Consider the following 17,130-nt stretch of genomic DNA (forward strand, 5'->3'; position numbering starts at 1 on the left):
CTCTCTTCATTTTTGGCAGCCCTCAAGGAAGAAAAAGGAAGAAAAATCCATCTAAACACATATTAATAATAAGGGTTATAGGCTAGATTAATAAAGGGTTAATTCAAGCATAGTTTAAGGGTTATATTAAGGTTGAAACAAGGGTTGTTGGAAGCATTAAGGGTCACGAAAATCTGCCTATTACCATCTTCAAAAAGTGATTCTTCAAGGGTATAATCTTCCCTCCTTTCACTAGATTAAATCTTGTTTATGTTTATGTTTAAAGGTTTTATCAAAAACTCATGTTTTCTCTTCAAGTTTTCTTTTGAATATACACTTGATGAGGGCAAGTTGATAGAATCTTTTCTTTCATGCTATTGCATGTCAAGATCTAGAGAAAAGATTCAAGGATTCAACAAGTTTAAGACCCAAAAGTGTTGTTATAGATTAAATAACTTTTAAAGTGATTTTTCCTTTGAAATATGGTCATATTTTTATATATCTTGATGAATATATTTCTGGAGTTTTCCATAAAAAAATATGTTTTTAAGTTGTTGAATTGAAGTTGAATAAAGATTTGTTGTTAAAATGATGAGATGATTACATGCATGCTTGGATTTACACTAGTTTAAGTTGTTTTGATTTGAGATTTGAGATGGGTCTTTAATTGATGATTTCATATATATATATTTTGATGTTAAAATACATGTTAATAATCTGGGATTTATGAAGTTAGTACAAGAAATAAGGATTTTATAAGAATTCAAGACCAAACAATGCATAAAAGGCACTAACCGAAATCACAAGAACACAAATATAAATTCATCACATGATTTGTCCATAAAATATGAAATAAAATCTGGAGAAAACACTAATGAAAGATGAAGAGATGAATTAGGATGAACAAAATGTATTGGGTTTGCCAAAATAAGTATTGGATGAAGCCATAAAGTAAAGGCATGTATTGGGCAAACAAAGTAAGCTGACAGAATCCATCTTCTGTCTTTGAACGGGAAAAGTGGCATGTGAGGGCATTTTCAAGAAAGACTATCAAAATAAAAGTTGTATACAAATGAGTTAATATTAACCTCCAACTAGAATTACTCAAAAATACTAAACCAAACGAAAGATATGATTTTTCTACTGAAACTGGTCAAAACTGTAATTTTGTATGAATATTTTATAAATTTTAACAATTTTTATCTCCTAATCCATAATGTTCCAGGAGGTCACACTTGATGGAAAGTAATTTCAATGTGTTGTGAACTTAAAATAAAATCATGGGATTTTTCTAACAATTAGAACATCAAGAACTTTTATAAAACTTCTGATGTCGCAAGCAGTGCCCATTCGGGACAGTTTGTGTTTGGATAATTTTTACAGACACTAAACATCATCTAAAAATTCACCAAAAATTCACAAAAATACAAGATACATATAAGTCACTGTGTAAAAATCATGAAGGTCCAAATAATTCGTCTTGACCCCAAAATAGTAGCTAACATTTCTTAAAAATAAAGTATAAAACAGAAAATTTGTAAGTAATCTTATAAATGGCATAATGGGCTATGTAATGAACTAAGAACCATAATGGGCTAAGCCGGCCCAAATAATGAACCCATAAGGAATACAAATCAGTAGGCCCACTTGGCCCAATAAGCCTTATAGCCCAATAACCACTATGACCCATTATGCACGTAACCCAAATAAGGTAAAGCCCAATAACTAATGTAAGCCCAAAACATTTAAAAGCCCATGACACCTAAGGCCCAATTGATAATGGCCCATAACACTTAAACGAATTTCATGAGATAAGTGTAATAAGTGTAATCAAAATAAAACAAAGATAATTAAGTGAGATTGGCATAAGTAATTATGTTAACCAAGCTATATATTGATATCACAAATGTTAATTCATGCTAAAATCGGTTACACAACAAATGATGAATAAGGATAACATAACTTAATATGATATTTCTACATGATGACCTAAGATGCCAAGTGAAACCACAAATGAAGCCAAGTTACCAAAAATCTAACAACTTATAACTACGCATGTAATTAAAGTAACCTTTTACACCATCAAATGCTACAACCAAAACAATGCGAATGTTGGCAATATACTTGGATTCCACAATTGATAGCAACATAATGAAAGTGGCATTTCTAAGTGATGGCTTAAGATAGGAACTTACGTGTATTAGTCCTATCGTAGGGATAGTCTTGGCTTTCAAATGTGATTGAGAAACGTGACGGATGTATGATGGAGCGATTGATGGGAAGTACCCATTTTGGATAAGTGAATATAATATGCGGCATATCAAGGTGAGTCATAGTCCCCTTTCAAACTATTTTATGTGTTTAACTTTCAAGGTGAAAAGCATGATAAGTAAAGTTATTTTATACATATATATGAAGTGTTTCTTGAAAGAAAGTTTGATATATGAAATGACTCTTGATAAGTATGATTATGATATGAAGTTATAACATATGTTCCAAGTGATAATTGTTATATGATGAACTTGAGTTCTGTCAACCCGTTTTCTTTTCGGTACACTACTATTTACTCCTAAGGGAGGCCTGTAGTTAGATAGTTGCGCAACTAGGAGTCGTCCACCCATCCATAACGTAACGGTGGAAGGTTGGTTGCCTTCGTGATGACCATCACTTCCAGTCCGACCATTAGGGTGTTCTAGCTACGTAAGTTTAATCGGTCGTCCTCATGACACGACCCCAAGTATAAGTAAGGCACTTGATTGACAGCTTGTGCAAAGATAAGAAGTATTATAAAGCTTGGACTTGAAAATGGTAGTAGTAGTGGCTCAAGCATTTACTCATCAAAATTATGTAAATTATGCCTTTGTGGCTAAATGAAATTGATATTGAATTATGCCCTTGTGGCTAAGTGATATTGATATTAATATTGTTGATAATTGGAAATTGTTTGAACATACGGATTGGGTATCGTCCCTCATATGAAGTCTTGAAAGACGTTGAAATTGGTGATATTGAAATGATTTTGGTAACCGAATGATTTTGGTATGATATATGATTAATCGATTTATATACTTTTTCTCTCATGATGATTTGACAAATGAGAATCTGAAATTTTACTATGGATTTTTCCAAGTCTTGATATGACATTATGGTATTTGAAAACTTGATGTCATGACATGAAAGTTTTGTCGATCACATGGTTTGGATATTTCGAAATGTAATAGTAATCGTTTTTTTTTTGAAGTATTAAAACGGTGACGTACCAAGATTTATATAAAACCTATGCACTCACCAACTATGTTTTCGTAGTTGACACTTTTTCTTCATGCTTTTCAGGAATTAGCATAAGCTTTGAGGATTTATATGCATCATGATTGTTTGCATTGCACTTTGGAGTCGAATATCAAACCTTGTGAAGGGCAATGGAATCCGCCTTGATCATTGTAGTATATTATTCATGTGCTTGATATTTGTTTCGTGAACTTAATATTCAAGTATGGTGGACGCATTTGTACTTGGAAATTGGTTCACATGCTTGTACATTCGTAAATTCCTTTTTTATCAAATAAAGCTATGGTGAATGTTATTTATAATCTTTTGTTTGGAATACTCGACTTTCTGTACATCTCATTGTTCCGCCTTAGTTGGGGTGTTACAGAAAATGGTATCAAGAGCCAAGGTTATAGAGAACATTGGAGTTCCTACGGGAATTTCAAAACTATAGCCACTTTTCAAAACGAGTTTTATATCGAGTCGAGCATGAGGTTAAGTGGATTAGTTTGAGCTTTACATGGTAGGACCCTAATTAAACATAGAGTCATGAATCTATGTTTAATTATGAGAGAACCATGTAAAACTCAAACGACCAATTGGACTTATGTTCAAAAGGATTCCTTTTCAAAAAAAAAAAAGAGATCTTTATTAAATCCGTTTTTATGAGCATACATGTTGCATTTAGACATTCACCTAAGCACATATAAGGATTCGAGAATTGCTTTAGTTGAGGATTATGCTAGCTTGGTAGGATTCCCCTTCTTGCACATTAGAAGTGAAACGAATCTAAGATTGAAATATATTTGCTGATACATGCTACTCTATGCTATAACATGCAAACTTGGGCATGATTGATTTGATTGCAACATGAAAGTTATAAGGTACAATGTGAAAGTTGTAATGTGCAATGTGAAAGCTTGAATTGTCAATGTGAAAGTTTAAAGGTGCAATGTGAAAAATTTTGTGAGAAATGCATGTGTAAAAAATTTATGAATTATGATGTTGAACTTTAAGTAGCATATGCACTATAAAATAATGTGATTATTATGAAGCATGAATTTATTTCGAATATGACTTGTTTAAGTTATTAGGTGATGAGACTGATTATTTAAGAATGAACTGAAAGGGGATATAGGTATGACAAGTAATATGAAATTCTATAGCCGATATGGATATAAGAGCCCTTACTCTCTAAGTTTGAGCTATTTGAAATTAGCGTGTGAATATTGCGATGATTATGTAGTCATGCCTTACTATTGAGATACTTATTGCACCCTAAGGTTGAGCTATATAAGGGCTAGAAACTCATCATCAGCGAGACTCCATGTCCTCAGCATTTGCTGAGGCATCATGAAACTCATCATCAGCGAGATCATCAGCATGAACATCCTTAGTCAACGATCTATCGTTGGCTGAGGAGGCCTGGATTGATCTTAAAATAGGTTCAACTAGCTCAATTGAGTAAACATGAGCAACAACTTGTTCCTCATCAGTGCACACTGATGTATCATGAGATGTCTGCTGAAGACATTTAGGTAAGGTACAAGGTACATCGGAAAATGAGTCAGCTTCCTCATTGGAGGAATTAGTGAACTCACTGAAAACTTCTTCATATGAGGAGGATTGTATGTCTTTTAAAGCATATGAACTTTCATCAAAAGTGACATGAATGGATTCATCTACTTTTTGAAGACGAACATTAAACACCCTAAATGCCTTGCTAATAGATGAGTATCCTACAAAATAACCATCATCAACTTTGGGATCAAACTTACCTAGGTGATCCCTATTATTTAAAATGAATACAGGGCATCCAAACACATGAAAGTATTTGACTTGAGGTTTCTTACCTCTTAGGACTTCATAAGCTGTCTTATTATGTCTTTTGACAATTAGACAGCGATTCTGGGTGTGACAAGCTGTGTTAACAGCCTCAGCCCAAAATTTGTTTGGGAGGGAGGACTCACTGAGCATTGTTCTAGCAGCTTCGATAAGGGTTCTATTCCTTCTTTCAGCGACACCATTTTGCTCAGGAGTTCTGACGGATGAGAAATTTTGTGAGATCCCTTGATCATCACAAAAAGATTTAAGAGTGTGATTTCGAAACTCAGTTCCATGATCACTTCTGAGTTCTTTAACCCTTATGCCGTTGAGATTTTCCATTTTCTTAATAAAATTTATAATCTCTTCAGCAGCATCACTCTTGGAGTGAAGGAAGATAGTCCAAGTGTATCGTGAATATTCATCCACGATAACTAAAGTGTATTTGCTACCTCTTAGACTTTGGACATTTACTGGACCAAAAAGGTCCATGTGAAGAGATGAAAGCATCCTTTGACAGAGTTGGCTTGCTTGGTTTTAAAGGAAGCTCTATATCCTTTACCCTTTTCACAAGCACTACAAAGTCTGTCCTTTTCAAAGGAGAGATGAGGAAGACCACGCACCAAGTTTTTCTTAGCTAGTGAATTTATGGTTTTGATGTTCACATGCGACATACACTTGTGCCATAACCAATTTAGTTTAGCAGCTGACTTGGCAAAGAAACAAGTCTCACTATCAGTTTTGATAGGAGTGAAGTCAACGAGATATACATCTCGTTTTCTTGGAGCAACCAATACGACTTCCTTGTTGATATTTACAACAGTCCCTTGATGTTTATCAAGAATGACTTTGTAGTCAGCGTCACAAAGTTGACTAATGCTTATAAGATTGTGTTTTAATCCATTCACATAGGCAACTTTGGAGAATTTGATTAACCCATTTGAGAGGAGACCATAACCTCCAGTTTGTTCGGTAGAATTATCACCAAACACCACAGAAGGGCCAGCAGCCTCTACATAGTTATCCACCAAGGTCTTTGAGCCAGTCATGTGTTTTGAACATCCACTGTCCAAATACCACACACCTTTTCCCAGTGAACCCTGCAAGGATAAGACAGAAGGCTTTAGTTTGGTCCACTTTCAAGCTCACTGACAGGAGTGTCAGTAGAATTAATGATGGGTGCATCAGTGGTGGAGGATGACTCAGCGGAAAAAGTTTCCTCAAGAGTGAAATGGTTTCCTAAGTCAGGAAGCATTTGAGTTCTATCATTCTCATCAGTGGGCATCATGTTATTCCCTCTTTCTTGAAGCACCACTGAGTTGCTAACAACGTTGGGAGCACTGAACTCAACCAACATTGCTGGTCGTCCCCACGAATTGGAGATGACATTCTGAGAATGAGGAATCTCAATGCGTTGAGAGGCAATATAGTTAGCAAGATTAGTTTGATGAGTCCTCATAGAATTGGTGACAGACCCAGTGTCAATGAAGAAAGATTCATTAAGAGGGCTCTCACTAATCATGGAAGATGAGACAGGGTCAGTTAGAGAGACACGGGCTGAAGTGTGAGCATTTGTTTGCACAACCACTTCAGGGGCATCTCTTGAATTACAACAATCTGTTGCAATATGTCCTCTCATACCACAGAGATAGCATTTCTTGTTTGAGGAATTGCTTTGTTGATTGCTAAGAAGGAATTCCTTGAGTTGAGAGGACAAGTCATTGACTTGTTGAGCAAGTTCAACAATTTTAGGGTCTGAAGAGGTTGAATCCTTGGTCTTTGCTTTGGACTTAGGCTTTGATTTTTGCTTGCGAGAATTCTTTGAGAGAGGAGGGGGGCCCAGGAGAGATTTGCCAGTGGGATCATCTAGACGAGGAGTGGAAGAGGAGGCCACTTGTGAGCCTCTTAACACACTCCACGCTTGTTTTAGATTAGTTTGTGTAGAGGAAGTCCTAGATTGAAGAACTCTACTGGGAGTGGTGGACCTAGAAGATCGATTTGGAGTGGAAGACCTCCCTTGCCTGTGAGGGAGATATTCCCCAATAGGAATAGAAGATTGTATCTGCTGGGAGGACAACTGTCCTCTATTGGGAGTGGAGGATTTCACTTGCTGATGTGGCAAGTGTCCCCTTTGTGGTGTCACACTCCTTACTTGTTGCTGAGGAGTGACACTCCTCATTCATTGCTGAGGAATGTTTCCTCGCTGAGGGGTTAAGTTCCTCATTTGTTGCTGAGGAACGCACCCTCGCTGAGGAGTGGTTGGTCTGTTGACAGACTGAGGCATTTTACCTCCTTGAGGACTTGGATGTCTCAGAATTGATCGAGGTGGAGAAGAATGAGAGGCCTGCTGATGGACAACCAGTTTGACTTGAGATGAGCCTTCATGATGAAACCTAGCATCTTCAAACCTTACACGTCGCGTTCATGCTGAGATTCCTCAGCACTTAAGACTTTAGAAGGAAAAGAATTAGATGAGATAGACTGAGGTTGCTGTTTAGTATGACCAGCTCGCTGAGGCGTGCTATAGTCATAGGGAGCAGCAACGTTACTTCTTTTGAAAGTCTCAGACATATTCAAGGTAAGTGGCTGAGGAGCAATGGACTTGTACCCATCACTTGAAATGTCTCTATGAAATGTTTCAGTTGGAGAATATTGAATTTTGCCTTCGTGTGGCATCATGCCAACAATAGGCAAATGGGAGAACATGTTATTAGAGGATGAGGATGAGCTAACAACTTTAGCTTCAGAGGAGTTTGAAGGGTCGTTGGAGAGAGATGTGGAGGATCCAGCGTCCATTTCAGTGTGGTAATCATTTCCTTTAACAAAATACCATTTTTTCATTTCCTCAAAAGAAGTAATACCAGATGGAGGAATTGAGATTTCAGGTTTTACATCATCTTTAAACATGTCAGCGATACAGGCAGCAGATTCAAAATCTCCACCTATCACTGCCTGAACTTGTGTAGGGACTTGTTCTTTAAGACATTGATGATGAAACTTAGAAACTTTTGACCAAGAGGTCACAATCTTCTTGAGATTGAGGACTTCAAGCTTAAGTTTTTCATTCTCAAGCTGAAGTTTTTGAGTCAGCAACTCATGTGACTGAAGTTCAACATGAACATTCTTTAGTCTGTTGAGTTTATCAGATTTTTCACTCAATTCAGAACTTACTGAAAGGAGTTTTGAGTGAGCTTCAGCACGCAGAGATTCTACGAACTGAAGATCACATGACAAGGATTCAAGAATTTTGGTTTTGTCCTCATCAGCAGATGAAAGAAGAGTATGTACCTTTTTGACAGTAACATTGACCCACTGACTTGTTGAGACTTGGTCTTTTGTCAGCGCATCACTATCAGCCAGAGCCATGAGACACATGGTGTCAACATACTCTTCATCATCGGAGTCATCTGAATCAGCCCAATCATGCTCTTCAGCGACCAGACCTTTGCTTGGTATTTTGGCTTCTTCAGTTTCAGCCATTTTGGCTTTGAGCTGATAATACTTGTTCCTGTATTCATCAGCAGATTTAGATGAGTTAGATTTTGGAGCAGCAGGAGTTGGGATAGAAACCCTGCACTCCTTTTGATAGTGGCCTTTTCTGCCACATTTCCAGCATTCTTCCTGTGATTTATCCACAGGAGGCTTATATGGAGCAACCGACTTACGGTTGTTCCATTTCCTAGAGTACTTCTTTCCAGCGATTAAGGCAAATTCAACAAAATCACTGAACATTTCTTGTTTCTCTTCAGCATCAAGCTCTTCAACAAGAGCTTGAAAGGATGCTGGAAGGGAAGAGGTGCTGGCACCATCATTGGGATAGATGGGCTCAGTAGAGATGAGAGCAAGAGGGTCAGATAAAGGGTTTGCAGAGGTGTTGGTTGCAGAAGAGGAGCTAGCATGTCTCCTAGATTCTGCAGAGGCTCTAATGTTTTGAGCCAGGGCTTTCTCTTCAAATTGAAGAGTGCCAAACAACTCCTCAAGATCCAGTTCTTGAATCTTTTTGGTGGTACGGAGGATTTGTCTAAGATTCTGTCATTTGAGAGGAAGAGAATCGATGAACTTATGGCATACCTCAAAATTGTCATGGGTAATACCAACATTTGTCATGTCATTGAGCAACCCTTTGAATCGGGTATATGTGCCCCGAGACTTTCATCAGGAAGAGAAAAGAAATTTTCATAAGCACGTTTGAGGTCAATTTTCTTGGTTTTAATCAAGTCAGCTAACCCTTCATAAGTGCTCACTAGTCTTTCCCAAACTTCTTTTGAAGTGGGGAATTTAATGACTAGTTTCATCACCTCAGTAGGAAGGGTGGTGATGATAATGTTTTTCAACCTTGAGTCAAGATTGACGAGCTTTCGCTCTTCTTCAGTCCACTGGACTTCTGGCTTAACCAGATCTGTCACAATTTTAGGAGCATCAGGTGTGGCACCTGGTGTCCTTTGAACATACGTAGGAATGTAAGGACCTTCATTTAAGATGGTCATAAGATATGGTTCTACACCCACTATGTGTAGTAACATTCGTTCCTTCCATGAGCCAAAGTCTTTTGGCTCAAACTTTGGAGGAATATAGACGTAACCAAAGTCACGCGTGTTAACCAAAGTGGGTACAGACAACATCTTTTAAACAAACAAAAAAAATCAAGATTTAATTTAAGGAAAGAAGAAAAAAAATAATGTAAACACAAGAGGCAAACAGATCTTCTTCCAATAATTTAGGAACGGTGGCTCTGATACCACTTGATGGTCCTCGAATGCACTGCTTGTGTTTTAATTAACTAACTTGTAATATAAATACGAAATAACAAGAATAGAGATGAGATGAAAAGAACTTTGTTTAGTTATATGTATTTCAAACTAAACGATGAAAACATGGATGGTTGTTTGACAACAACAATAAACAATAAACAAAAAAATATGTTAAGTTTTTGAACACACAAAACTTAACAAATTACTTAGAGAATAAAGTAAAACTGTGGAACACACCAACCGGTTTTATGGCTAGGTCAAGTGATTCCTTTTATAGGCAGATAAGGAATCACATGACTACTCTAGTAGAAGTTGACACATGAAGGTTGTCAACTATCTATTGTTGGATCATTCAGATCTGCAGAGATCTCTTTCCTTCATCTTGTTTGTTTCCAAAAGCGGTATGAAAGAGAAACTACATTGCACCGAAGTAGTATAAGATCACGTGTCTTTATCTTGATCTTTCAACACGTGTCCTTGGGACCATTCTTCTACTCTTCAAATTCCCGCTCATATTTGACTTACAAATACTAGACGGTGAGTCATTGAACATATCCTTTAGACTTTGAAGATAGATTATGCTTGCAGATATATGAGCTCGCTGACAGCTCGCTGAATGAGCCGCTCGCTGAGTCCCTCAGCGAATCCCTGACCAACAAATCTAATGTTTAAGTAATAAGAAATTATAAAAGTATTGATGGTGTGACTAAAAAGTTATGAAAAAGTTGTCTTTATAAACAATGAGAGTACTAAAGAGAGTCCTGAGTTATGTAATGCTAATGTGAAGTAAAAGAAACTTCAAGAAGGTGACCCTTATAAGCACTAGCCTAAGTTTCATGCAAGGGGGCATTTTGAAAAAAGCTTTGAATTTCCATGTTGCATAGGACAGAAACTCTATGTATATTAGTTGTTGGACCAAGAGAAATATGGGGCATTACCCCGGGTCATTTATACCTACATCCGTTCACTTTATCAATGAACCACGCACTAACTCACTGAATTGATGAAATGAATAATTAATACAGTATAAGAATGAATAAATTCATTCATTCATGTTTCTAAATATTTATCTAGTTAAACAATTAAATAATATAATAACGTACGTAACTTAATTTTTAAGCTAAGAATGATGATAAAGGAATGAACACGTACCAAAGGTCTGTAAATTAACTTTGATGGCCGGATGCATGCATTAAGTTTAGGAAAGGTGAACAGTTCAGAGTGCTACATCTCCCTTTAATTAATAATTATTACTCTAATAATAACTGGTGTACGTACACACATATATATAGTGTGAGTGTGTGTATACATGTTAGAGTGAGCCGGCCATGAGATCGATGAACGCATTAAGAAGAGAACGAAGGTTTCGTTGCTACAAGACTTCCCAGAAGATCTTACTTGTTGGAGAAGGCGACTTCTCGTTTTCTGCCTGTTTAGCTCGCTCCCTTCGCACTGCTGAAAACATCGTTGCTACCTCGTACCTCAATGAAGGTATGTACGTGCACAATTAAGCATATATAATATCTATCCCAACTCTCAATTATATTGTCTTCAGATAATGTGTATACAAAAAGCCATTAATTTTGAATGACCCAATTATTTGATGTATATGTTTACATCATTTTAATTTTTTTTACTAACGAGAGCAAGTACCTGCACGTTGCGGCAGTGAGATGGTGGGGGTGATAGATCATAGAGTGTGATAGCCAAATGCATTAACCGTACGGGCTCCGTCCTCGGATTTAAAAAATCGTCGAAAGTATATCGAATGACATCTCTGATGAAAGAGCATTAAATTTTAAAAACACCCATTCAATTTTTATAATTTATCGATGTATAGTTTTTAAGATAAAAGATTTTGAATGAGTTGGAGGAAAAAATGATTTATGGAGGAGAGAGAAAAAAAAGATTGGTTGAGATTTGAGGAGAGAGAAAGGGTGTTAGGTAAATATAGAATTGATATATGGGCATCTTGGGAAAGTAAATGTTGAAACTTAAAATGTAAACAGGGAACATTTGCTTTATATTTTTTGAACTAATAAACTAATTATAACAGTAGTATAACAAGGTAGGGCAATTTGCTTGTAGATTGGCTCGTTCAAAAGCATTGGACGAGTGTACCACACCTTGATCTATTGAAGGGATTAGGCGGCTCATTGTTGTATGAAGTAGATGTCTATAACATGGACACTCATCCCGTGTTGAAGCATATGAAGTTTGACGTCATCATCTTCAACTTCCCTCATGCTGGACACCATGATTACTTATGCGAATGTGACTTGGAACTAATTGAGTAAGATATACTATCCAATTTTTTGTTTTAGTAAATTTGTGTTCGGTATATATTACTAACTGACTATGAATTCGATCATTGACTGATTTGTGTAAAGTATATTGTGACTATGAAATAGGATGCATAAGGAGTTGGTGGGAGCTTACTTTAAAAGTGCGAGCAAGATGTTGAAAGAAGGGGGCGAGGTATATCTGAGGCATAGAGAGGACCCTTCATACGACAGTTGGAATGTCGTTTGGTTGGCTGATGAAGCCAGTCTTAAGTTGAAGGCCAAAGAGCAATTTTTGAAAAGTGATTATCCTGGTTATCATAATAAAAGGGGAGGAGATATTCAAACTAACAAGACTTCCCCTGTCTTATGTGCTTTTACTTATAAGTTTGGCCTTGATTTTCCAAAGGTTGTTGATCAGCACCCAAAGTGACACGAAATTGATTATCTTAGTATTCTTCTGGAGGTGATGAAAGAATTGAGTCTGTAGATTTAAAAGATATCCACAATGATGAAGTTCATGCATTAAAGATAACGGATGATCAGAATTATCCGAATAGTGATGAAGTTAATGACAACTTTCTGAAGGATGTGAATGTTGAAGCCAGTGATAATGATCTGTTTGTTTATGAGAATGATGAAGTTGTTCATCTTCCAAAAAACAATGATCTTGATGTTCATGTGATGGAGATGAAAAATCATTTCTCAAAAGAGAATGCAAAGACAAATAATGGAGTTGAAGGTGATCCCATTGAGAATGATGGAGATCTTGATGATCAGAACATTGATGTATCACAGATAGACAATGATGTAATCTGTGTGTATGATGACAGAATGAATGCTGAAGATGACGACGTTCTTCTAAAAGAAACCGATAAACTTAATGATGATGGCGATGTTCTTTTGGAGAAAGATGAGGTTCAGGCTGATTTCTTTTCATCTACTTTTGGTGATGATGACCAAATAAAGATTATTGTCGAAGTTAATCACGATCAAGATATTGATATGAAGCGCCTGATGAATCATGAAGAGGATCATGCCAATGATAATGGTCTGCCAAAGAATGATAATGGGTTCATGTCTCCACAATGGATGAAAGTATGAAACTCATTGTTTTTTCCCCAAAACCGATAAGTTGTTGGATAATGATCATTTTAGCAATGACAAAGTGGATAATAATCATCCAAGCAAGGATGATGTATGTGAGGATCTCAATAGCATTTATGAACTTGATAATGATTTTGAGGTTCTTGTACCACAAAAGGTTAAGTATGATGTCCATGAGAACCATGTGAAGAACAATGAAGTTGATGATCTTGATGCTCGAGTGCTTGAAATTAAGAGTCTATTTGAAAAACTTCATATTAAAAATATGTTGATGAGCAGATGATAGAAGTCCATGAAGACAATGACCTTAAGTAGCGTACCGGCAGTTTGTTTTATGGATACAATTAAACATCATAATCTCATGATGATACTTATGATAATCATTATGATCACACCTTGCAATTGATGATTGTATCCAAATATTTAGTTACCTTTTTTAAAGAAGTGATTGTATTTATCTTGTTGGTGATATGACGGGTGTTTTTTTTTCCTTCCTGTTACGAGTCATTATCTCTTCCAAAATTGAATTGTGAATAGTTGAACTTAAAGGTTGGAAATGCTCAAATGAGACTTGAAGTTTTGGCTCATTTCAGGTGGTTTACTCCAACTCTGATGCAAAAGCAAAACGGCCCATTGGCTTGCGACTCTATCATTCACATTGCACTAGATAAGTGTTTGTTAAGCCAAAAATTGTTAGACTATTTTCTTCTATTTATAGATTTAGTTTCAGCTAATTTGTTAACAATAGTATTTATAAAAAGAAAAACAGGAAAAATAAAGAAGAGAGAAAATATAACAAAGTGAACTTATTTGTGTGACATGGTATGTTTAGTTTTCCTCTCAACTTGTGACTTGAAGATTTTACGTGTTGTTATGGTACATATAACTGATCCTTTATATATCTTCAAGATGAAGAGTATGGTAGTTAAAAGCCTAGTACATTGTGATGTATTTTGATGTCTTGTATTAGTTGAAGGACCAATAGCGACCTAGTGTAAAAGTATGTAACGGAAAAGTTAAACATAGCTCTTAGAAAGTCTAACTCTGTATACAAAGATGTTACGCAATACGAAAGTATGAAATTGTCTTTTAGGAACACCTCATATGAAAAAAGCTATTTTAATTTATTTAATTTGTTCTGAATGGATTAATTTATATTTTAAACTTTTATCTTAACAATTTATACTATAAGTTTTTATCTTATAAAATAATTCCACTATATTTTTTATATCAACTTACACCATTCAACACCGTCACTACACCAATATTCACTATCATCACCATCCGTCAACAACACCACTAAACCAATGTCGTCACCGGCCGCTGATGTTTTGTGCGAGTATCATTCTAGTTATTCAAAACAATTTTTATATTTTTCCAAAATTAATGAAACATAATTTTCAAATCTTTTCACACAAAATTTCATAAAATTCAGTTTAAAATTCAAATAATAATTTTGGGATTAATACATACCAACCTTCGATTATGCTTACTCTATCAGACCAGCACTTCTATAGTTACTTCTATGGCCTACGGGGGTAATATCAATATGAAAAGAAATCGTTGACTATTTCAAAAAAAATGACTTGTTCTTTCATATATAATTCAACAACTGACACAAACACAAAACTAATAATTATTACAACTTGACAAATAAAATACTTCTTCCTATGGATCTAATTGATATTTAAGAAGCAATTTGTGTAGAAGTTGAACTTTCAACAATATGACTTTGCAATTAAAAAATTTACAAGCACTTACATCGTTGTCCATGAAAAGATCCAAAGTCTCATCCAATCATCTGACATTCTGTTTAAACGTATTATTGGAAGATTCAATCGAATCACCAATGGGTATGCGTTTAAATGACGTTAATAGTTGGTGCAATTTAATAGCAGAGCAAGTAGGTATTTGATCAACAAAGATATGAGATTGAAAAATCAACAAACGTTAGATTAAATTTTTACAATATATTTTGGGGCTTATTTTTTCATTTTGCCTTGGAAGTTGGAACCAATTTTTTTGTAGCATTTTGTGAGACAACCCTGCTAACTTAGATCGTTTAGAACAAAACCAACTTTTGCGTTCTTTTATCATTTCGAAAATCAACTAAATATTTTATATGGTGGTGGCATGAAGAAAAAGGCCCCAAAAAGTTAAATATCGAAAATATATACAAGCTTGCAATATGTCTTTAACCAACTTTCGGGTTCTTTTACCATGGTTTATTCGTTCCTCAAATGGTTATTTACATATTCAATAATAAAAATCGGAAATACATACGAAGAGTTGGTATACGAAGTGGATATACGACTTTTTGGGAGTCTCCTTGATCTAAACTATCCAGCACGTACAAAATTTAAATGTATGGTTATTTTTTTTATCTTTTAAACTCAACAAAATATATAAAATAAAAAAGGTTAAACCAACCCAGTTTTAAGGTTATAGTTCCATATCGAAAATATACTCTTCAATCTTTTGTGAGTATATATATATATATATTATATATATTATATATATATTATATATTATATATATATATATACTATTTGTTACATCAATAACTTATATTATTTACTTTCATTGCTAGCAACACTACCTGTGTCAGTCTGTCACTATAACCATCACCGTTGCATATCATGTGAGCATCCGTCTTGCGATCGACAAGAACAGTCTAGTACAATTTATTCTAGAATAACGGATCTCTAATTAAGATGTGTGCAACCTAACAATAAAATATTCTTACAGATCCATCCCCGGAGAAACTAAACATGATACAGTAACTTTTTACCGTGGCCTTTTCCGAACCCTTCCTTGGACCATTCATAAGATTACATCTACTAGGATTTGTAAGACACCTTTATCTCATGTAATGATATGTCAACCACTAAGTTAATTACTTTTAGAGTTTTAGGCGAATAAGATCTAATGACTCGTTCTTTTATAACAAACTTAAAACTCTATCTATATTCCCTTATAAAGCAAATTGCCTCATTTCCCTCCTTAATTTTAAGAACCTGAAGTGACACATTTATCCTCCATCTTAATATATACTTATTTTCATTTTATAGACTGTGACTAAAATATCCTTATAAAAAATTTCAACAGTTAAGGCCAACGGTTAAAGTCAACGGTCAAGGTCAACAGTCAAGGTCAACAATCAAGATCAGAATTAATCACCATTCCAAAAATAACTTTCATAAACTATTGTATAAATAGTGGCTTATTCTTATGTAAGAATTATCTTAATTTGAATAACACAACCAATTTACAACAATGTAGAAACACATGAGAAAAATTCTAACTCAAAATTCGTCTCCCTCCTCCCCCTTTCATATCTCAACGTAACAATTCATCACATCTCCGAATATAATGAAATCACTTTTACGTTAATAACCACGTCATCACCGTCGTCGTTACCACCGCTGCATTGCGCGGGCACCAATCTAGTTTTAATTAAGGGAATATTATCTATGAGTGTAACTAACTATTGACAAAATCTCTATGTTATGTAAATATCGTGTAAAATGTCTATATTATGTAATGAACTTTCAAATCCGGGTTATTAGATTTACCTAACCAATTAAAAACTTAGACGTGACAACTTATATGGTTGTCACATATACCCGAGTATATCTAATAACCAGAATTTGAAAGTTCATTACATAACATAGACATTTTATCATAGTTAGTTACATCTATATATAGGTAATAATCCCTTAAATTAAGCTAATAAATAAGCATTTTGAGACTAGTGGTCTTATTATCAGAGTTCTCTATTACGCAGTCAACTGCTGCTCCTTTAATTAATTAGAAGCATTTTATAGGTTGGCAGCCATGCCATTCTATAAATTGTAATGAATTTGATATGGTATTGAAACATTCACAATAAAGGTGTTATACATATACTCAGCTCGTAC

The sequence above is a fragment of the Erigeron canadensis genome, chromosome 5 (assembly GCF_010389155.1).
Source record: "Erigeron canadensis isolate Cc75 chromosome 5, C_canadensis_v1, whole genome shotgun sequence".
Taxonomy (NCBI): Eukaryota; Viridiplantae; Streptophyta; class Magnoliopsida; order Asterales; family Asteraceae; genus Erigeron; species Erigeron canadensis.